This window comes from Myotis nattereri (genome assembly GCF_964212035.1).
Source record: "Myotis nattereri genome assembly, chromosome: 14".
Taxonomy (NCBI): domain Eukaryota; kingdom Metazoa; phylum Chordata; class Mammalia; order Chiroptera; family Vespertilionidae; genus Myotis; species Myotis nattereri.
Genome location: NC_138089.1, coordinates 21515480 through 21537948, shown reverse-complemented (window position 1 = coordinate 21537948; position 22469 = coordinate 21515480). Strand labels below are relative to the sequence as shown.

Sequence of the window (22469 nt, the reverse complement as noted above, 5' to 3'; positions counted from 1 at the left end):
TTAAAATGTCCAATAATAAAAAGTTAAATAAATAAAAGTAAATGCCTCTAAGAAGTTAAAAGCAAATAAATATCTCTGAGTCACAGATATTTTCCTAGTCAAGTGTACTCTGCTGACATTTGGAGATTTAATTTAAGTCAGTTGGTAATTTGTAAAGGTGTTTTCATAAGACATCAGCTCCTTGGGAACCCTGAGGACACAGGAAAGCAGGACGCTCCTCCCACCCGCTCAGTGTCACAGCACTGCGGCCCCAGCCCATTCAGCCAGCACCTTTCCATGCACCTGCAATAACTACAGCTCGAAAACAGAGCACCTTCAGGAGAAGAATAAAATCATTTAAAGGGGGAAAGTAGTGGAAACATGCAGAAAAAGAAAATTTTTAATTAAATTTTAAAAATTAAATTCAAACAGAATATTTTTCTCCTAGAATTCTGATGAGGCGATATTTCTCTTTAAAGCGACACTTCAAATTCAGAAAGGGACTTACAGAAGCCAAAATGCAAATACACCAGAGGCCAGTATCCCTGCCCACACAGCTCCTCCTCTCATGGATTCCTTCTCTATAGCATTAAGTAGAATGTTATGGCTTTCAGTGGTGAAAACGCAAATATTAAGCCCTCAATTATGAGGAGGCACAAAGAACAGAAGAATCTAAGGTGCCTTTCTTTTTGGCAGTTAACTTTCTTTTTCTTTTTTAATATAATTTTATTGATTTCAGAGAGGATGGGAGAGGGAAAGATAGATAGAAACAACAATGATGAGAGAGAATCACTGATTGGCTGCCTTCTGCACATCCCACACTGGGGATCAAGTCCACAACCCGGGCGGGCATGTGCCCTGACCAGAAATCGAACCATGGCCTCCTGGTTCACAGGTCGACCTTCAACTGCTGAGCCATGCCGGCCGGGCTTAACTTTCTTGCTATGGGAATACTCTGGACTATGGGAAAACAAAAATAATAGAAGTTTAGTTTTCTTGGCTTGAAGAAAAATTATAAAATCCTATTAGGAAATTAAGGAACTGCAGCTAGGTATAATTTTTAAAAGCTAATTATATCCCTACAAGTGAATCCATAAACATGACGAGATGGATCCAAACCAGGACATGAAGGGTCCATTTATTTACGTTTACAAACAGCACAGGACCACCCTTAAATAAAAATAGCCAGCAATACAGAAATCTGAAACAACCTGATGAGTGAAATAATCTGGTACTTGAACATAAATTATTTAATTCATCAGACACATGACATATTACTCTGAAGATTTTTAACATTAAAATACCTTAGGAATTTTAGGTTTTGAGGAAAAATAAAGGCTGTAAATTTTATAAAAAAGAAATTACGAGCCAGACCAGTGTAGCTCAGTGGTTGAGCAGCAACCTATGAAACAGGAGGTCATGGTTTGATTCCGGGTCACCAAACCAAATCCCATGGTGTGATGCCCAGGTTATGGGCTCAATGTCCAGCAGGAGGCGTGCAGGAGGCAGCCAATAAATGATTCTCTCTCATCACTGATGTTTCTAACTCTCTCTCCCTCTCCCTTCCTTTCTGAAGTCAATAAAAATGTATAGTCACAAATCAATAAATAATGGTAGAATTCTAAATCTGTAGATGTAATCATTGTATAGAATTTCATTTTGTCTTTTCTTTTTTTTTTTTTTTAGGGAGATGTGGGTGGAGAAGGTAGTTTCTTGGTCTATTAATGATAGACCTCACATCCAAGAAACAGACACTCAACCTAAATCCCTGGACGTAGGGAAGTGGGAAAATGAGCAAGGGGAACAGACATCCCACCAATTCCTTCCACATCCACTATTTTCTCCCTCTACATCTTAAGAGATTAAAAACGTTGCTATCCTACCTAATAAAGAGGGAATATGCTAATTGACCTTCATGCCGTCGCAAAGATGGTGGTACCCACAGCCAATAAGGAGGAAATGTGCTAATTGACTGCCCCGCCCTCAAAGATGGCGGTGCCCACAGCCAATAAGGAGGAAATGTGCTAATTGACTGCCCCGCTCTCAAAGATGGCGGTGCCCACAGCCACAAGATGGTGGCACTCAGTCTCCTCAGCCCCCCAGCCGCCCAGGGCCAACCTGAGGCGCAAGCAAGCCTCGGATGGTGGCTGCCAGGGACACCTGAGGCTCAGGTAACCAGGGCAGGTCAATGCCTGCGCTGCCGGCAGTGGCAGCAGCAGAGGTGTAATGAGGCAACCCCTTCCCCTGATCACCGGGTCGCCTCTGCCCCTGAGGACTCGCAGGCTGTGAGAGGGGGCAGGTCATGCTGAGGGAACCCCCTCCAGTGCATGAATTTTCATGCACTGGGCCGCTAGTCCCTAATAAAAAGATATAAGCTTATTAGTGTTGGATTCACGTCATAAATATCGACAAGCACTGAACATTAATAGGATTAGCAAGAAAGTATACTTAGACACTGGTGTCCTTGTTTACAGAGTGAGAAGAGGAGGAAAGGGAGGAGAGAGCAACAAGATCCTGGCATGTGTCTGGGGGAGTGGGGAGCAAGGCATGATTTGAGTAGCAAAGGGAGTGGCACCTAGAGGTGCCACAAGCACATGCCTGATACATCTTAAACCTGCAAATAAATGAAGCAGGGCTCTGCATAATGACTGCAATCAGATTAGGGGAGGCCGTATGATCCTTCAGGTGACAGCGATCTAATCTGGGACACAATGGGGCGTAAACACAGATTTACTGAAGTCACAGAAATGAGCCTTTAATCACACAAAGAGATCACGGCCACGGTGAAGATGTATTTCCTTTGGGTCCCTCCCATTTCTAGAGCCGAGTTCAGTTTTGTGGTTCAGCACATGGATGTGACTAAGCTAAGGTGGGATTTAATTCTTGGTTTTTTAATGTTTCACTAGCAATCTAATATCTTTCCCTGTGCTATTAATTTGGCATCACAGCCCAAACTACCCCCTTCAGTTTGTCCTGCACCTAAGTTTATCTCCACACGTGAGCTGAATAAATACCACCTGTGCTGGATAGTTTATGTTGGTACTTTGCCCCACACCTACCCTTCTACACTCACCCTAACTCATCTACATCCCCACACCCACCTTGTAAGCTGTGCTGCCTGTACCTCTGGCAGCCGCACTGGCAGAAGGACAAGCTCCTCCATGGTGGCAGTGAACTTCAGCAGCAAGAGTAAAAATTGGGAGTCTGTGGGCTCTGGGTAATACCACCTTCCCCCTAACTCCTCCAGCCTTTCCTTTTATATCCAATTCCTATAATTATATCCCCTTTTGATTGAAGCACCTGGAGTGATTTCCTAACTAGACACTAATTGGTGGATAGCTGCCAAATTCAGAATTTCTCTAAGTCGCAGACCAGCATGGGGAGCTGTGCTATGAAATGTTCATTCATCCATTCATTCAACAATATTTTTTTTTACTGAGCACCTACTATAGGCCAGACCCTGTTCTAGGCATTGGTGATTTAGAAGAGCTTACATTCTAGTGGAGAAGAGAGACAACACACAGGACAGATAAGTGAAATACAGTGAGGTGATAAACACTAAGTAGAAGGGAAAAACTAAGCAGGGGCAGGGAGTGAAATGTTGGAAGAGGGTTGAAATGTTAGATACGCAGGTCACTGAGGTGATTTGGGGGGAAAGACCCCAAGGAAGTGAAGGAGCTAATCATGCAGACATATCTACAGGCAGAGCCTTCCAGGCAGCGGGAACAGCATGTGAAAAGGCGCTAAGGAGGGAGCCCCTTGGCAGGTTACCGAATAGCAAGAGTCACAGTGGCCGGAGCAGATTAAGCAGGAGGCAGTCTGAGAGGTGGGGAGGCTAGGCCGTGGGAGCTTGTGGGATACAATAAAGACTTTATCAGCAGATTCTGAACAGGGGAGTGACATCATCTAATTTACCTGTTAGGAGGATCCCTCGGTGTCAAGGGTAGACTGGTGGGGGCCAGGGCAGCAGGAGGGGAATCAATCAGGAGGCTACTGCAATAATCTAAATGAGATTGGATGATAGCTTGGAACAAAGTGGCAACAGTGAGGATGCTGAGCAAATTGTGAATATTTATTTTGAACCCCAAAATGATCCTTAAAAAGTCAGGGGCTTGGTCCCTGAATCTTCCTGGAACTCACATTAATAGAAATTTCTACAGGACACCTACCAGGTAAGAATATAATGGTTTTAGCCAATGAAAACATAATAATTATAAATTAACATTCTGTAATAGTCAATACAGGGGAAAACTAATGTATAACATGCCAAGGTTATAAGATTTTTTTAAATATATTTTTATTGATTTCAGAGAGGAAGGGAGAGGGAGAGAGAGAAACATCAGTAATGAGAGAATTATTCCACAAAAATTATTGCTCAAAACAATACCTTACAAAAAGGTTAGCCCCTTCCCACACCGCTATCAAAATATCTTCCATAATAGTCATTTTGTACCTTTTCAACAAGCTATTCTGTCTCATACTGGTATATTATCCCAGGACTGTAAGCTTCTCCAGCCCAGGGACTTCAGGCAACTTTGCATTTCCTAAACCCCTAGCACCACTGCTTCACTTCATACCTACTTAGCATTTGCTAAATGAATTTCTAAGGTATCAGATCATGGTACCTCCAATTCACTGATGAGGAAAAATATATACAAGTTTTTAATGCGGCGATGGCTGCCCAACAGAGCAGCACTGTCACTGTCACGTCAGAAGGAAATGCAGTGCCTGGCACCTGCCTCAGGGCCAGCATTTTGACCAGCCCTCCAGCCCTCGTGTGCACACCAGCTCACCAGGAGTGCCTTTTTCAATAATGGATGGAAGGATCTGAGGGGTCAAGAAAGCAGAGTCCCTGTGTAAATTTATTAGGCGTTATCCATAGGCAATCTGCTTAGTCTTCTTAAATCCTCTGGTTAAAGCATGCCTTCAAGCCATTGTTTCTCCCACCTGTTCTTTAGACATTTGGATGGTCCAACTTATCAGGTTGTCCTCTTATTTACAAAGCCTTTCACAATACAAAGAGCTTGAATAGCCCTGACTGCCTGCTGACTTCTATACAGTAGTCCCCCTTTTATACATGGGGGATACATTCCAAGACCCCTAGCGAATGCCTGAAACCCAGGGTAGTATCAAACCCTAAAGGCAGCATTTATAGCTTCTCTTTGGCATATGTGAATTGCCTTATCACTACTCTTGCACTAAGGGGCCATGATCAAAGGTTACTTGAACATTATTAAGGGTTACTTTGGGGGCCAAAATAAGGGTTATCTGAACACAAACACTGTGACACATGACAGTCGATCTGATAACAGAGAAAGCTTATACTGCATGGACACCCTGGACAAAGGGAGGAATCACGTCCCAGGCAGAGTAAGTCAGACGCCACGAGCTTTCATTGTTCATACTCGGAACAAAGCATCATGTAACACATACGTTATTTCTGGAATTTTCCATTTAATATGTTTGGATCGTGGTTAACTACAGGTAATTGAAACGGGAAAGCAAAACCGCAGATATGTGGGAATTACTATACTTTTTTTTCCCTCAGATCACTTCTTGAAAGCACATTACTGATCCATAAAACTTGCTTTTTGACATACAATGTTATAGTGTTTCTTTGCCACAAGTGTAATTTGACAAGCTGCATCCTCCGTCTGCTTTCTGGGTCAAAACTGCTCACTAAAACACAAAACTCAGGGCAGAAAGAAGACGACAGCAGAGCAAACACACTTGACTCAGGAAAGCCCAGTGAGCATTCAGTGGCTGAGAACCCCTGCAGGAAAGTGTACTAGTGCTCACAGGCCACCCACCACTGGCTCAGTGTGCACACCCTTTGAGCAAGCAACAACAGTCATGGGTTAGGAATACACCGACACCGACACACACACACACTATACTACCATAAATTTTTGCAAAGCATTTTGCAGGCAATGACAGACCACAAAGGAGATACGATAGAGATGTGAAAACATGCTCTGGGAAGTGTTCTGAAGTTCTTCCAATAAAGGTGATAACTAAGAACCTGGACTACCAAGATATACAACACTGTAGGGTTCAACTACAGAATGCCTCAGGATTCCAAATTCAGTGTCTTCAGAAATACTGCACTGAAACCAGAGCATAGTATTAAAAAGTCCTTACCAAGTAACTCAGATAAAAATCAGCTGCCAATTAATAAAAAAATATAGAAAAATTTTTCCAGCAATCGATACAATTTGTTAGCCAATCCATGCTGCTACAAGTTTCTCAAAATCAAAATACAAAAAAAATTAGCTGTATTTATAACAAGCAGTCCTGGCTGGTGCGGCTCAGTTGGTTGAGTGCCGTCCCAAGCATTGAGAGGCCATTGGTTCCATTCCCAATCAGGGCACATGCCCAGGTTGCAGGCTCAATCCCCAGGAGGGATTGTGCAGGAGGCAGCTGATGGATGTTTCTCTCTCTCCCCCTCTCCCTTCCTCTCTCTAAAAAACAAAAAATATATCAATTAAAACATATTAAAATAAATTAATTAATTTATAGTAAGCAGCATGCACACAGGCCTTGGGCTTTAAAGGCATGGTCAGACCTCAGGAGTCTACGGGCATCTTCAGATGCTTCATCTCCCAAGACTTCTGCCTCCGCCACCTCTTCTGCAACATGGGGCAGGGAAAGAATGGTGAGGCAGGTGGAAAGCTCTGCATGACTTCACCTCCAACTCATTGGTCTTCTCTACATCAGTTCCTTTCTCTTCTGCATTTGGGGGGGGGGGGGGGAGTGGTTGTAGAATTATCTACCTTTACAAATACACAAACTCAAAAAAAAACAACAAAAACCCAACACTTTACGTATTAAAAAGCTTGTCTTGATCTAAGCAAATGCAGTTCATGATACTGCTTGAGGAATTAAAAAATAAGAAACAACCCAGAACATATACAAACAGAGAACCAACTGAATAAATTTTGGTATATATATATCATGGACTACTATGTAACTATGAAAAGAATGAGGAAGATCATCTGTACTTGGATACATACAAGATATTTTACATGAAAAGAGCATTACCAATTAATTTTTTAAAGTAGGTGGAGGAAATTTATGTTTTTATACAAATACTAGAGTTTTTCTGGGAAAATACAAAAGAAACTAGGAATAGCAATGGCCTACAGAAGAGACCGTGGGACTGACAGTCTCAGTAAGGGGTACACTCTCGTTCACTAGTCAAGAAATATTTTACTGCCAAAACCGGTTTGGCTCAGTGGATAGAGCGTCGGCCTGCGGACTGAAGGGCCCCAGGTTCGATTCCGGTCAGGGGCATGTACGTTGGTTGCGGGCACATCCCCAGTGGGGAGTGTGCAGGAGGCAGCTGGTCGATGTTTCTCTCTCATCGATGTTTCTGACTCTCTATCTCTCTCCCTTCCTCTCTGTAAAAAATCAATAAAAATATATTAAAAAAAAAATATTTTACTATGTACATGTATCCCTGTTTTTAAAAAAATTAAAGAGTACTTAACCAGTTAACTGCCACGATATTTTGAATTTAATTAAAATAAGGTCCGCCACTTGCATCTATAGACGCTTATGGTGTACAATGGTTAAGTCTGTAGATTATGGTAGAAAAAGTGATGCCTATTAAAAGCAAACTCATCTTTCTTAACTATCTCTAAATTCTTTGTGGCAAAATTCAAATTCAGTAAAACATGGGTGGGTGGACGGATGGAATACAGAGAGGTCTGGTTTACCATTTTTCAAAAACAGTAACTTCAATTTCTTGCCATAATGCTAAAAGAAAAGTTATACTTGCTCTCAAACCAAGATGCAAATATCCCTTAAATGTTTGCTCTGTTGTAATCAACGTTTAAAAGATTTGAATATATTAAATCCTCAACTAAAGTTCAATGAATTATATATCACATGTTAATATTATATGCTAATCATATTTTGAATAAAGTTTTACATATTTTTTATTTTAAATTACCAAAGAACTTTAGAATTACCAAAGAGTCCAAATTTCCTAAGCTCTTCCCAGCCAAATATCAGTTCAGTAAAAACTAGAGGGTTTTTCCCCCAACAGCTTCAATTTTTAGAAAACTTTTCCATTTCCAAGCCGGACTGGCCCAGAGTAGGGGGTGGAGACTGTAGGCAAGGCCTAAGCCAATCCAACCCTCTTCCACCTCTGCAGACACCTGCCCCAGTCTCATGGAACCCCGTCCTCATCCAGGTGCAGCATCATCAGTGCTCCCACCATGGTAAGAGCAGTGATTCAATAGCAGTGAATTCACTGCATTTGATCCTGAAGCCAAACCTGGGGCTCACGCACCTACACGTAATAGGCTCTCTTCCGTCACACCAGGGCAAAGGAAGTGCAGGTGCCCCACCCCAAGCCCACCTAGAACCAGACTGCTCATTGTCTCTTTGTAACTGCTTCCATGAAAAGTAAAACAAACGACTATGCCCTTCGATCTGATTTTTACTAATGGAAATGCATTTGTCAAAGATCTAAAGGTATACAGTTCTCTTGGAAAAAGGGATGTTATAAATTAATATGACTTTTTAAAAATGAAGTTGAGGAAAGACATTTTGGTAACCTAAAACAATCAAAATAGACATTCCATGCAGCAAAATATGGCAAAATACTGATTTCGCATAAAAAAATTTTCTGAACATTCAGAACTAAACTATAACATTACAGAAAAAATCTCTGGAGTTAGAAAAAAAATATTTCTCAGATCATTTACAAGTTGGTTGTTTCTTCATACCTCCATTTATCATGTATTTGCCATACACTGTCTTCAGTACCAGGGATGTCTTGCTGATTAAAGGACAGATCCGGTTCCTGTCTTCACAGACTTTACAACAGTAAACACAGGAACAATGCATTAGTGTACTGTCTAGTTTTCCCACAAGGAATAATAAGGAAAAAAATCCTTGGAGTAGGTTTTAATATTCTCTACAGCATAAGTTCAAAACATTTTGTAATAATTTAAAATTTGAAAATTAAAATATTAAAATGAAATAAAAGTAAGATAATTTCATACAGTGATAAGGGCCATGAAGAACCCAAACAGCAATGAGAAAAAGCTCCTGAGGAGTGGGGGTGAGGATGTGTGGGGAAGGCTTCATGGCTGAGCTGAACCCTCTGTGATGAAAGGAGGTGGAGTGTACTTGGAGGGACAGAAAGAAAAAAGTGGCTGGGAAAGCAGGAAGAAAAGTGTGGGGCAGGGAACAAATCACAAAGGGCATTTATCGGCCAATAAGGAGTTTGGATTTTATTCTAATTACTAGAGGCCCGGTGCATGAGATTCGGGGGGTGGGGGGGTTCCCCTCAGCCCAGCTTGCACCCTCTTCAATCCAGAACCCCTCAGGGGATATCTGACTGCTGGTTTAGGCCTGATCCCGGGAATTGGGCCTACCGGCAGTCGGACATCCCTCTCACAATCCGGGACTGCTGGCTCCTAACTGCTCACCTGCCTGACTGCCTGATCGCCTCTAACTGCCCTCCTGCCAGCTGATCACCCCTAACCGCCTCTGCCTGCTGGCCTGATTGCCCCTAATTGTCCCCACTGATGGCCTGGTTGCCCCCAACTGCCTGCCCCCACCAGCCTGGTCAGCCCTAACTGCACCCCCCCCTGCCTGCCTGGTTGCCCCTAACTGCTACCCCCTGCTGGCCTGGTCACCCCCAACTGCCCCCCTCTGCTGCCAGCCTGGTCACCCCCAACTACTCCCCCTGCCAGCCTGATTGCCCCAACTGCCCCCCCAGCCGGCCTGGTTACCCCCAACAACGCCGCCTGTCAGCCTGGTCGCCCTACATAGCCTGCTGTTCAGTCGTTTGGTCGTCCCTCACTAACCCCCCTGCTGGCCTTGTTGCCCCATGCAGCCTGCTGTTCAGTTGTTTGGTCATCCCTCACTAACCCACCTGCCGGCCTGGTCGCCCCTAACTGCCCCCACCGCAGGCCTGGTCCCCCCCAACTGTCCCCCCTTGCTGGCCTAGTCACCCCTCACGGCCCCCACCAGCCTGGTCGCCCCATGCAGCCTGCTGTTCAGTCGTTTGGTCGTCCCTCACTAACCCCCCTGCCGGCCTGGTTGTAGGCAGCCATCTTGTGAGGTCGTGAGGGTTAATTTGCATATTACCTTTTTATTATATAGGATGTTGAACAAACCTGAGATGCTGGTAAATGAACAAAACAAAAACAATAAAACCAAACTAAGTTTACCTTGAATGTTCATATTTTGTAGCTCACTAGATACAGGGGCAGATAACCCAGATAGAACTTAAGTTTCTGAAAATTCTTAATTCCATTTCCATCTCTATTTTTAGGACCTGCTTTAAGAATAAAAATATTTTCACTTTTAGTGATATATACTAGTTAACAGGAATTTTGTAACATTTTACAGCTTTTGTCACCTGTAATTGAGTGTTTATGTTGTAGGAACACAGCGTTAAAGAGAGTCAGCAGAGACATGTAAAAAGGGAACCCTGAGCACTTTTGAAGCATTTAATAGAGCTGGCTCTTTGTTTGTTGTTGTTCTGATATGAGAGAAGGTGGGGGGGGGGAGAGAAAGAGAGAAAGAGAGAGAGAGAGAGAGAGAGAGAGAGAGAGAGAGAGAGAGGGAGGGAGAGAGAGAGAGAGACATTGATCAGTTGCCTCCCTTATGTGCCCTGACCAGGGATCAAACCCGCAACCTTTTGGTGTACAAGGCAGCACTCCAAGCAACCGAGCACCCGACCAGAGCAGAGCTGGCTCTTTTAAATACCTAGTTTCATTTTCCAAAGTGGCTTTTCTTTTTCCTTGGCAAGATTCATCACTGGCACTGATTTTATGTTTATCAGTCATACTAAAAATAAAAATTTCCAAAGAAAACCAATGGGAAATGGGTGGGGTGCAGAATGGATACCAGTTTTCAAACACGCAGAGTGCCCTCAGGGCGCTACGGACAGCACTCCAAGGAGCTCCAATTTGCAGCGCTCCCGGGAGGGGTGCAGCCAAGGCGGCCTACCTGGCACACGCGTCCTTCAGACCCCCTCCACCAGAACGCCAGGTCTATTTATTTTGGGCTTCCTAGAAAGAGTGCATTTGAACGAAGAGTTCCATAGCTTTAAGTATATTTGGAAGCCAAGGAGTCAGAACTGCACGTTCTTCAGTCAGAGATTGGTAATTTAAGAATAAGATTCCAAGTTCCACAGGAAAGCCGCCAAGGGGACAAAACAAACAGCATCACTGAGGAGGAACGTAAGAAGGAGACCCAGGGGGACAAGGAGCAGCAGCGTTAGGGTAGCATGAGGGATTCTGGGTGGGCCAGTGGGGCATCCACATCGGAGAGGCCCACACAGCGGGGACGGGCACCTGAAGCTCAGCAGGAAGGTGCAGGACAGCAGCGGAGCTCTGAAGTCTAACTGCGGACGAATCCACCGGGAGGTGTAAGGCGAGAAGCAAGGGAACGTTTGAAAAGGTCACAGAAAGCAAAAAGGAAAGGCTCTGCCTCGAGACCGGACTGTGTGGCTACTGAGGGCCACTTCAGGAGGAGTCCCAGACTCTGGGGTGCTCTGTATCCGGGAGCAGAGAGGACACAGACTGGACTGGTTGGGGGTGGTATTCTACAGAGCAGGGGCCTCAGAAAGGCAAGAGGCCAGAGTACAGGGCATTGGCCAGGAAGCCAATGAAATTTTAGACAATGGGTCCAGGCCTGAAGGGGCTGAAACTCTGAGAGAAAAAGGAGGTCACAAGGAGGTCAAAGATGGGACAGGGAGAGTAGGGAAGCCCCTCCACGAGGCTGGTGAAAAATACAGCCTCAGAACCTAAAATGTCACTGGTAGAGCTGCTCTGGAAAGAACTCCTTTCAGCTAAAGTTAATAGGAAGCCAAGCCCTAGTCAGTTTGGCTCAGTAGATAGAGCATCGGCCTGTGGACCAAAAGGTCCCGGGTTCGATTCTGATCAAGGGCACATACCTTGGTTACAGGTTCTACCCCAGGCCAGGGCCCCCTGGTCAGGGCTCTTGCAGGAGGCAACTAATCCATGTGTTTCTCTCACATCAATGTTTCTCTCCGTCTTTCCCTCTCTCTTCCACTCTTCCCAAAAATCAACAGAAAAATATCCTGGGGTAGGGATTAATAACAACCACCAAAAAAAATAGGAAGCCAAAAAATCAGGGCAAAGGTCAAGGGTGGGGGGAGGGGGGCGTTGAGAGGGGAGCATGTCTTCAGAAACCCTGTTGTGCCTTAAGGTCCCGGGTCTGGCTGCAGGAGTCACGGAGCCCTCCTCAAGCACTCACTGCAGAGGAGGGAGACGCGCTCAAAAAAGGGAGGCCAGAGGAGCCCGCCTGTTTCCCTTGTCACAGCCACTGCTGGCAATGGGGGTCTGGCAACAGAGCCATTTAGAACTTCTCTCAGTTCACCCAGGAGCCACTATGGGCCCTTAAGGAAAACCAGATGCAGTGAAGTCTAGGGGCAGATCTAAGTTTATTTCCCAATTTGCATACAGTGTTACTTGTAGAGAAACAAAACAAAAATAATAAATATTAATTACAATAAGAGGTCAAGAGGTTCAGGTATCATAAGTGACTATAACAATAAAACACCCAAAGTTTTTCAAATTTCTAGCTTTAGCTACTAGACCCCTATTTCTGCCCATTTTGCTCAATAATAAAAATGAAAACTAACCAAAAGGAAACCATATTACTGGAAAGAACACTACCTATTAATTTCTTTTTAAAAAAGAAAAAAGGATGTCTCTCTTAACAATCTACTTAGAAACTCCAATTAATATTTTACAAATTAACAAACTGCCTCTGGTATATAAACTAGATTTTTCAAAATATCAACTGTCAATGCAGGAGTGTAATGATACACAATAAGGACAGAATGGTGTAAAAAGGTACTCACTAGTACCCTAGGGATAATATCTTGCCTAACATACTTTCAGAAAAGCCTGACTAACTCTGGGAAACTACTAATCACTCTGATTTCCTTAAGAACTAAGCAGAATTTATCACACACACACACAATCAGGTTTCATGATACTGTCACTTCTGCAAGGGTTTCAAATAGTCAAAAGTACCCCTGTCAAGACAGTAGTGGGGGGCGGTGATCAAGAGGTGCTCTAAGGTGTCTGCCCTCCCCCTGGTAACATACAGTATTTAGGACACTCACCCTATGTTTACTACGCTAATGTAGGTATCTATACTAATAAAAGGGTAATATGCTAATTACACCAGGCATCTTCAGGAGAAAGCCACAGTGGCAGGGGCCGAGGCAGAGGCAGTTGGGGCGATCAGGCCGACAGGGGGGAGCAGTTAGGGGGCGATCAGGCTGACAGGAGGGAGCAGTTAGGGGGCAATCAGGCCGGCAGGGGAGGGCAGTTAGGGGGCGATCAGGCCGGCAGGGATGAGGCCTAAACTGGCTGTCAGACATCCCCCAAGAGGTCCTGGATTGGAGAGGATGCAGGCTGGGCTGAGGAACACCCCCTCTCCCATGCACTAATTTCGTGCACTGGGCCTCTAGTTAGAAATAAAGGAAGAAAACAATAATAAAAGAAAAAACTTATACCTCTTTAGCCATTCTCATAGTGATTACTCAACTCATAATCCTTAATTTTGTCAACCTGCTTTCTCTCCACCTATGACTGGACACCTGTATTTCACAAATACAGTTAAAGTAATATAATAAATCTAAAATATAAAGCATTAATTATATGTTATCATTATTATATAGGCTATTGAGCCTCTTTAAATACTCACTAGTCTTCATTAATACAGAAATGAGAGTGAAATATGGCAAAACCTCTACTAACCAGACAGCTGGGGATGAGTCATTGAATAATCTTGTCTCTCAGATAGCTGAAGGCTTATTTACAACTCTGAACACACAGACTTTTTTGGTGAACTGTTCTGGACAGAATGCTTTGACTCAGGCCAACATAGCACAGTAAGATGGTAAGCTAAGACCACAAGGCTCTCTGTCCCTGTCCAGATGAGATCCTGGGCCGTTGGCAACCTTTGCTTTTATGCTTTCCCTGTTTTCCACATGTCATACTCTGCTTCCATCTCTCTCTTTCATTCCAATAACTGTGTCGGAACCACACCTAAGAAAAAGGGTACCTGGTCCTCAGAGCTTTGCTGGACACCTACAAAGCTCTCCCAAGGGAGGTGAAATAGTGCACATGGTTCTGTGATCTTTATTTTACCATCTTTTAAAAAATACATCTTTTAAAAAATGTATTTCCTCCAAAGGAAAGTCTGACTCACGTGCTGTAATATGGATGACCAGTGAGGACATTACGCTAAATGAAATAAGCCACTCACAAAAAGACAGATACCATATGATTCCACTTATATGACGTAGCCAGAGTAGTCCAACTCATAGAGTCAAAAAGTAGAACAGTGGTTGCCAAGGGCTGGGGAAACAGGGATGGGGAGTCATTATCATGGGTACGAATTTCAGTTTGGGAACATGAAAAAATTCTGCACATAAATAGTGGTGATCACTGCATAACATTGTGAATGTACTAATGCCACTGAATTGTACAATTTATAATGGTAAATTTTGTGTTATGTATATTTTAACATAACTAAAAATTTTTTTAATTTTAAATAATGAAAATTTACTTCCTCATTATCTACTATGTTCTAGACAGGTGTAATATGTTAAATGTACCTGTGTTATCATTACCTAACCACTCCAAGGTTATTTTATAATGGCATAAGTAAAAATGAGCCAACTGGCTTCTTATGATTCCAAATTAACATATACTATTTTTAATGTGGAAAGCTAATGTTTTATAGAAACTGATCCATCAGACAGAAAACTAGCAGAAACTGAGAAGGAAGAATCCTAGTCCGAGTAGCAAAAAGAAATGAAAAACCAGTGGCCTTACTATTCAGCATAGCAGCCATCTCAAACACTTTTTTAAAAAAACTATTCAGGGTAAAAATATACATATAATTTGAAATTCAAATCAAAGTATTGTTGATTAACAATTTATTTTTTCTTTTTAAAAAATTTATTATTTAAATATAGTTGGTATACAATCTCATACTGGTTATATTAGTTTCAGGTGTACAATATAGTGATTCAACATTTTTGTACCTTACCATGTGATCACCCCACCAATTCTATTCATTATCTGTCATTGTGTAAACTTATCACAATATTGTTTACTACGATTAACACTTTATTTTAATTTCATCAGGAAAAACTCGAGATGTTTTAGTAACGCCTAAATTTTTCAGCCCATCTCATGTTGTCATTCCAAATACGTGACTGTCCTGAACTTGCAAGTGACAACAAACCATCTCATCTGAGACCCTCCCCATATGTCATCTCAGACCAGAACCAGCGTTCCCAGATCAAGACCAAGCAGCTACTCTCAACTGCCCTATCTGCCCCAAACTGGTCTAGTCATTAACCTTTCTCTAGCAAAAGCTTCAAAAGGAACCTCTATGCAGCACTGCATACTGCGTCAGAAATGCCACCTTACAGTCTCTCCCTGCACAGCGAAGGGCTTGGTTTTGAAGTTACTCAACTATCAAACCACAAAGTTCAAGAAGGACTTCATATCATTTAGCACAATAGATAGACTACATTTTTTGTTTTTCAATTATGTCCTTGAGTGCTCATCTAAAGATAAAGAGGTGACTAAGGTTACAAAAATCTTCTTAAATAAATGAAACTAGGAAATAATTATATACACACCTTCAGGTGCCTCTGAGTTACAGGTAAAGGTTTACTGCAGTGAAGTCATCATTTTTCTATTAATAATTTGTCTTTGTTCTTATCCTCTCTCCCACTCTTATAAAGTTTAAAAATGCACTTGCAACAACCTGACCATATCCTTTCTATTTTAAATCATTTTCCAACGAGGCTAGTACCACTTAAAAGAAGCGTATCGTCATATCAAAATCCCACTCCCCGAAGTCTAATGGTTCAAATCTCCCAGTAACCAAAATCCCCAGAGACTTCCATCCAATTTAACAACTACATCTAATGAGAAATATACTTCTTCAATTATAAAACATCACAATTAGATAACAAATGCTGTTTACTGGAAGAAAAATTCCTGCCATAACAAAGAGGGACATTTACTGATTAAATGTTCTTTTATTCTCTCTTATTTTGAAATACTGGCTAACTGCCAAATAATTCCAGAGAGTTTCAGGAAATTATAAGAGAACATTTTTAACATAAAAACATTTAGCATTCAAATTGCCTGTCTATATAATGGTCTTCTGCTTTTTTGAATTGTAATCATTTATTTAATGTGAACATAACATGAAGTCATCATTAAAAGGCCAATAAAACCCAGCCGGCATGGCTCAGTGGTTGAGAGTCAACCTGTGAATCAAGAGGTAACAGTTAGGTTCCTGGCCAGGGCATGTGCCGGGTTGCAGGCTTGATCCCTGGCGGGTGGCATGCAGGAGGCAGCCAATCGATGATTCTCTCTCATCGTTGATGTTTCTCTCTCTCTCTCTCTCTCTCTCTCTCTCTCTCTCTCTCTCTCTCTCCCCTCTCCCTCCCTCCCTCTCTGAAATCAATAAAAATACATATTTTTTAAAAAGCCAATGAAGCTTAGACAGTTCACCTTTTCTACAGACTTTGGAGTCAAACTATATCTGCTTCAACACCACCATCCATAGCTAAGCCCAGCCTAGTGACCACTGTGAAAGCAAAAGTACTCTACAGAAGCAAGAAGATTATGGATAGGCAAAGTGTATTTAAAGAGTATTTGGATCTATGTCCAGAGTTTACAAGGAAACAAATATCAAAAGAGAAATTCTTTTTTTAAAAATACTTGAAATTTTATTTTTCAATTAGAGTTTACATTCAATATTATTTTGCATTAATTTCAGGTGTACAGAATAATGGTTAAATGACCATATACTTTACAAGGTGTTCCCTCCATATTTCAAGTACTCACCTGCTACCACAGTTATTACAATATTAATGACTATATTCCCTATGAAAAAAATTTGCTTTTATATGTGTTTCTCATTGCACATCTTTTTAGTTGCAGCCTTAAAATATTAGTAAGATTTCAATATCTAACAATATGAAAGTTAAGAAATCTAAAAAGAGGCACACACACAAAGGTGGATCAATAACTCAATAATCACATACTCTCTTGGCTAAGGAAGGTATGAATCTTGCGGTAGAGTGACCAAAGCCAGCTTAGTCGTTAGCCAATTGGCTAGCTTAGTCCCAGGAAAACACTTATTTCACCAAAGAGAATCTTTGACCTCTGTGGACTATGCCCCATACATCCCTACCAGAGGCCTGCACTGTTCCCCGCTTGCCATTACATAGGTGTCCTCACAGTGAAAAGCACACTCATAACCTCCGATCCTTTTAGCAGCAGAAACAAGGCACAAGAGTATTTTAAAAGGCCTTTGGGGGAAGGATAAGCAAATCGTTGAAGTACTTGCTTCAGGGGAGAATATAAAACACCCAACTTCCTAGAAGCCTAATACTAAAAGGTATCTTTATCATGTTGAAATTCAAAAAAATAAAAAATCACACCTGACATAATTTTGTTACCTTTTGTTTTTAAAGTGTTAATAAATATCCTGCATATATAAATCAAACTGCTGTCACTTAAAATGTTGTTAAAAGCTTTATACCTACATTCTTTAACTCACTGAACTTTTAAAAAATCAATTTTCATTTAATTTTCTCAGCAAATTCCTGGCTTTAAGGAACTGATTCATCTCCTGACCCTAGAACTCTGACTTGCTGAGAAAGTTCATGATTCAGACCAACTGTCTGCAAATATACCTGTATTCCAAAAATGGGGAGTAACAGATTAACACTGGGCTTGTGGCCACAAGGACTCCCAAGAGCCACAGATCCAAACCTGGAACGTACTGCTTCAGCTAAAAAGTGACTTTCTAACTAAGAAGTCTCCAAGGGCAGAATTTATAGTCGGTTTAGCTGTAAAAACTGTAAGAATTGTAACAAAAGCATTTAGTCATGGTGAAATGACCAAACTCCAGGTTTACCACCTGTTGTCCTTCGGCTTAATTATTAATATTCACCCCCTTTCACTCTGAAAAAGGTCCTGTTTTGAAGCAAAACTCATCGGTGGAGATAGAAGTCAGGGAGGTTGCCTTGGAGACCCAGGAAGGGTTCACTGAATGGGGGGAAGTGTAAAGGGAGCACTTTGGGAGGCTGGAAATGTTTACACCTTGATCTGAGTATGGTTATCATATGTCAAAAGTAAGTGAACTGGCCGAAACCGGTTTGGCTCAGTAGATAGAGCGTCGGCCTGCGGACTGAAGGGTCCCAGGTTTGATTCCGGTCAAGGGCATGTACGTTGGTTGCGGGCACATCCCCAGTAGGAGATGTGCAGGAGGCAGCTGATCGATGTTTCTCTCTCATTGATGTTTCTAACTCTCTGTCTCTCTCCCTTCCTCTCTGTAAAAAATCAATAAAATATATTAAAAAAAAAATCAATGAAATATATTTTTTTTAAAAAAGTAAGTGAACTGGACTCTTTTTTTTTTTAATGTTTTTATTGGGTTTTGTTTTGTTTTTTTGAGAGAGAGAGGAAGGGAGAATAGAGAGAGAAACATCGATGGGATTGGCTGCCTCCTGCACGCCCCCTATTGGGGACCCAGCCTGAAGCCCCAGGAATGGAACCAGTGACCTCCTGGTTCATGGATCGATGCTCAACCACTGAGCCTCACCAGCCAGGCTGTACTCTTAACAATCTTATTGTAAATAAGACCTCAATTTAAAAATGTAGATAATTTAAAAAACAGACTGAAATACATTTTTAAGTGTCTTTGTTCAAACAATGACATAAAATCACCCTAGATACAGCTGCCCAGATGTTTTTCCAAATGTATTTTAATAAAGATGCATACTGTGTGTGAACACTTTTATGTAGAACCTTTCAAAATATAGACTGATTTTTTCATCTCTCATTTTAGCCGAGTTTTAGAACTGAAAGCACACAGAAATATAATCTATCCATCCTCTAATTTTGCAAATAAGGAAACCCATATCTATAAAGGGTAAGAGACTACCCAAGATAAGGCAGCCAGTCAATGGCAACGATAGTAACAGCACTGTTTCCTGGTTCGGGGCCACTCCCGTTTCCACCAGGCCGTTACTTTTCTGACACTGTAAACAAATCTGAACTGAATCTACCTGTCACCTAGAGGATTTCACAGCTCTCTCAAAACACGGGGCCAGCCGGCCCCAAAGTACACACACACTTTGGGGCGCACTCATCTTCCTCCTCCCAAGGCAACTGGTAAATACACAACTACATTTTCAGGCATTTTACTTCCGATGCAAAGTATGACACCTTTCACATGCAGCTCAACAAGACAATGCAGGGACTGACAAAGTCCACCTTATTTCCTTTCAAATCTCGTTGATGGTGACTTGCTTCTCAAACTTCATCGCTGGTATGTAGGGCTCAAGAAGCATGGCTTGGGGCGGTTCACAAGCACGGCTGTCAGTGTCGACCCCGGGGGATCACCCCACTGAACACAAAAACCCTGCCGTCTCTGGCAGGACGGCCCTGCCCACTCCCAGCACCTTACAAGACCTGTGCTTTACGCTTAGTTTTAGACCCCAGCGAACAGCTGACATCTTGCGAAAAACTTAACATAACCTCCATCCTTTCCGCGGGAATTTATTTCTGTTCTCGGAAGGCGTTTCTGCTCCCCCCAGAGCAGGCCCAGCTGCTCGGGGCACTGATCGCCTCTCCACAGCCTCCTTTTCAGTCTCCAAAGCGAGACTTCAAGAACAGAAATCGAAACGGTCACGGACTCCCGAGTGGCCGGTCGGGGTCCGGGCCCCGGCGAGCCCACAGCCCGCTGCGCGCGGCCCGGGGAGGCCCGGCTCATCCACCTCGCCGGCCCGAAGCAACCGGTTGCGGCGGCCTCTGCAGACGCTCCGCCAGCGCGCCGAGGCCACCTCGCCCTCCGAAGTTCGGACCAGCGCGCCCCCGGCCTCCGCTGCGGGTTCGCGCCCCGGCCTCGGAGCGAGCCCGGGGGGCGGGTCCGCGGGGGCTCGGCGGGCGGGAGAGCGGGACCCGCGGGGAGGGGCGCGCGCCGGGCCCAGCGCGCCGGGAACTTGGGCGCCCGCCGGTGCCGCCGCTCAGCCACTTTCCTTTCACGTCCCGGGGGCTGCCGCGCGCCTAACTGCCCGCGCCGAGCTGCCATCCGCCGCCGCCGCTCCCCGCCTCTCCCCGCCGCGGCGAGGCGCCCAGGCGCGCTCCTGCAGCCCGGCCGGCCGGCGCGCGGGGCGGCGGGGGCGCGCGAGGCCGCGCGCGGGCGCCGCGCTCCCCCCGACCGCCCCCGCCCCCAACGTGCTGCCGCCGCCCGTTGGCGCCCCGGCCCGCGCGCCCGCCGGCCTCTGCCTGCCGGCGGTTTCGCTGGCAAAGTTGCGCCGCCGCGTCGAGGGGGCGCCGCGCGGTTCCCCGCCCCGCGCCGCCGCTGCCCCTTCAGGCCGCCGCGCGGGAAGGCCCAGCCGACAGCCCCGCTTTTTTACCTGCCGGGAGTTTTCGCGCGCGCGCTCCTCGATCGCTCCCTTTTACCCCTCTCGCGCTCGTTTTCTTTCTTTCTTTCCTTCTTTCCGTTCCCCAGCGCGGGCGCTTTTTCCGCTCACACCGCCCGCGCTCGCCCGCTCGCGCCCTCCTTCCTGCTGGGCTCGGCGGAGCGGGGCGGCCGGCAGCTCTCCCCGCCCCCCTCCACCGCGCTCCGGCGGAGGCGGCGGCGGCGGCGCTCCGCGCTCCGACTCATTCCAATATGGCACGGGTGCAGGGCGCATGCGCCCGCGCCCCCCCCCCCACCCGCGCTCCTCCCGGCAGCCCGCGCCCCTCGCGCCGCGCGCGTGGCGCCCCCCAACCCATCGTTCCCGAACCCGCCCGCGAGTGGTTTCGCCCAGCTGGGGCCGCGCGGGATGCGAGGCGTCCGGGACTGTGGTGCTGGGGGTCCAGCGCCGCCAGCCAACCCCGCCCCTCGTGTCACCAGCCCACAACTTGCCGCGGACACCCCCGAGGCCGTGGCGCAGGGCTCGCCGCGGCGCCTCCGGGACCCGACAGCGCTGCGGCCCTGCGCGGACGGGCCCCGACGGGGAAACGCGCCCTTAGGGATCCAGCGCCCACCCTGTCCCTGCTCCAACCCCAGAGGGAAGGGTCCCCCGCGCCTCACCTCGATTGTGGACGGAGCCCCGAAAACCCACTGGCGTCCCCGAGTCAGTCCTGGCGTCTGGGCCGGGGCGAAGCTCACTGCTGTCGTCCGCACGTGACCGCCTCCGGCAAGATGGCATTAGCAAGGGAACGGACGGAGCGGCGGCCCGATCCAGGATGAGCGCGTGTCGCCGCTGGAGAGGGCTGCGTCCGCCCGCTCGGCCCCCGTCTGCGTTCTGGCGCGTCCTTTGAGACCTGAAAGGGCACTCAAGTGCCCCCCTCTGCTAAGTCAGACGCGGGCCCTGGGCGCACCCGCCGTCTCCGGGCTTCCGCAGGAGGCGCCCTGTAAATCCGAGTTTTCCGGCCGTTCGGGGCCTCAGCGAGGGGGCACGAGACGGCTGCCGAATTCGGGCAGGAGAGCCGAGGACCCGGGTCGGGACAGAAGCTCCAAAGCGGCTGCATACCGGCCCCGAAACCGGAGGTGCCCGCGGGCGGTTGTTCCCCGAGCTTGCCCCTTACCCAGCGAGAGCAGGTGCCGGTCGGACATCCCCATCCCCACCTGCTCTGGAAAGTTCCCTCCAGAAGGGAGCACCAGCGCCGCCGGATCCAGGAATGTCCAGACTCCTGAGCCCTGGGAGTGGGGGAGGGAAGAGAAGTCTCCGAAAGGGTGCTGGTGGCCTTTGCCTTTCAAGAAGGAGGAGGCGCCCACCGCATAAAAGAGGTCTTGGGTGCCAGGCGCGGGCTCAGGCCACTTCCCACTGACCTCGCCTCCGCGCTGGGAAATATTACCCCACTTGACAAACTTGCTCAAAGTCCAGATATTTTATTTTACTTTACCAGCACTGAAAAGAAAACATGACAACCGGAGAGAAAGAAAATGTAAAAAGAATAAAGTATCCATAATACTACTACAGAATGCAACTTTCACTTACAAAACATCCCATCCAAGCAGGCGTTTACATTGTTGCAACTACACATTCTCTATCTGCTACTCTCACGTTTTTCTCTTGATTCATTTTTAAAGTGTGCAAGTCTCCTCGTCCATTCACTCAGCCTCCTTCCTCATAAGGTATATTTGGGTTCTTTACCACTGTTTGCTAATAGATGGTTTAACTCTGCACTTGGGACAAGTTCCTGGCAGCCAAATATCCAAGTGAAAGGCTAGGAAAGGGCCGAGTGGTCTTGCTCCTCAGTGCCAAAGGACTTGCCCAAAGAACTGCCCCGCTCATTCTGCCACCTCCCAGGAACAAGTGTAAGGACCTTGCTATCTATTTGCACACATTGGGTACCATCTCATTTTTCCTTATAATCTATGGATCTAAATATTGGTTCTTTAAAATAGGATACTTGAGCATTTCTTATATGACTTTAAAAATGAAT

At 45.4% G+C, this 22469-nt stretch overlaps 1 protein-coding gene across 1 annotated transcript in view; it reads right to left on the bottom strand.

The window, feature by feature from the left end:
• Positions 1-20698, bottom strand: part of SFMBT1 (Scm like with four mbt domains 1) — a 99795-nt gene extending 79097 nt beyond the window's left edge. Inside the window, exon 1 of the mRNA XM_081106150.1 lies at positions 20450-20698. The gene's annotated coding sequence lies outside the window, so the exon portion shown is untranslated. The remainder of the gene's footprint in view (positions 1-20449) is intronic.
• Between the last annotated feature and the right edge of the window lie 1771 nt (positions 20699-22469).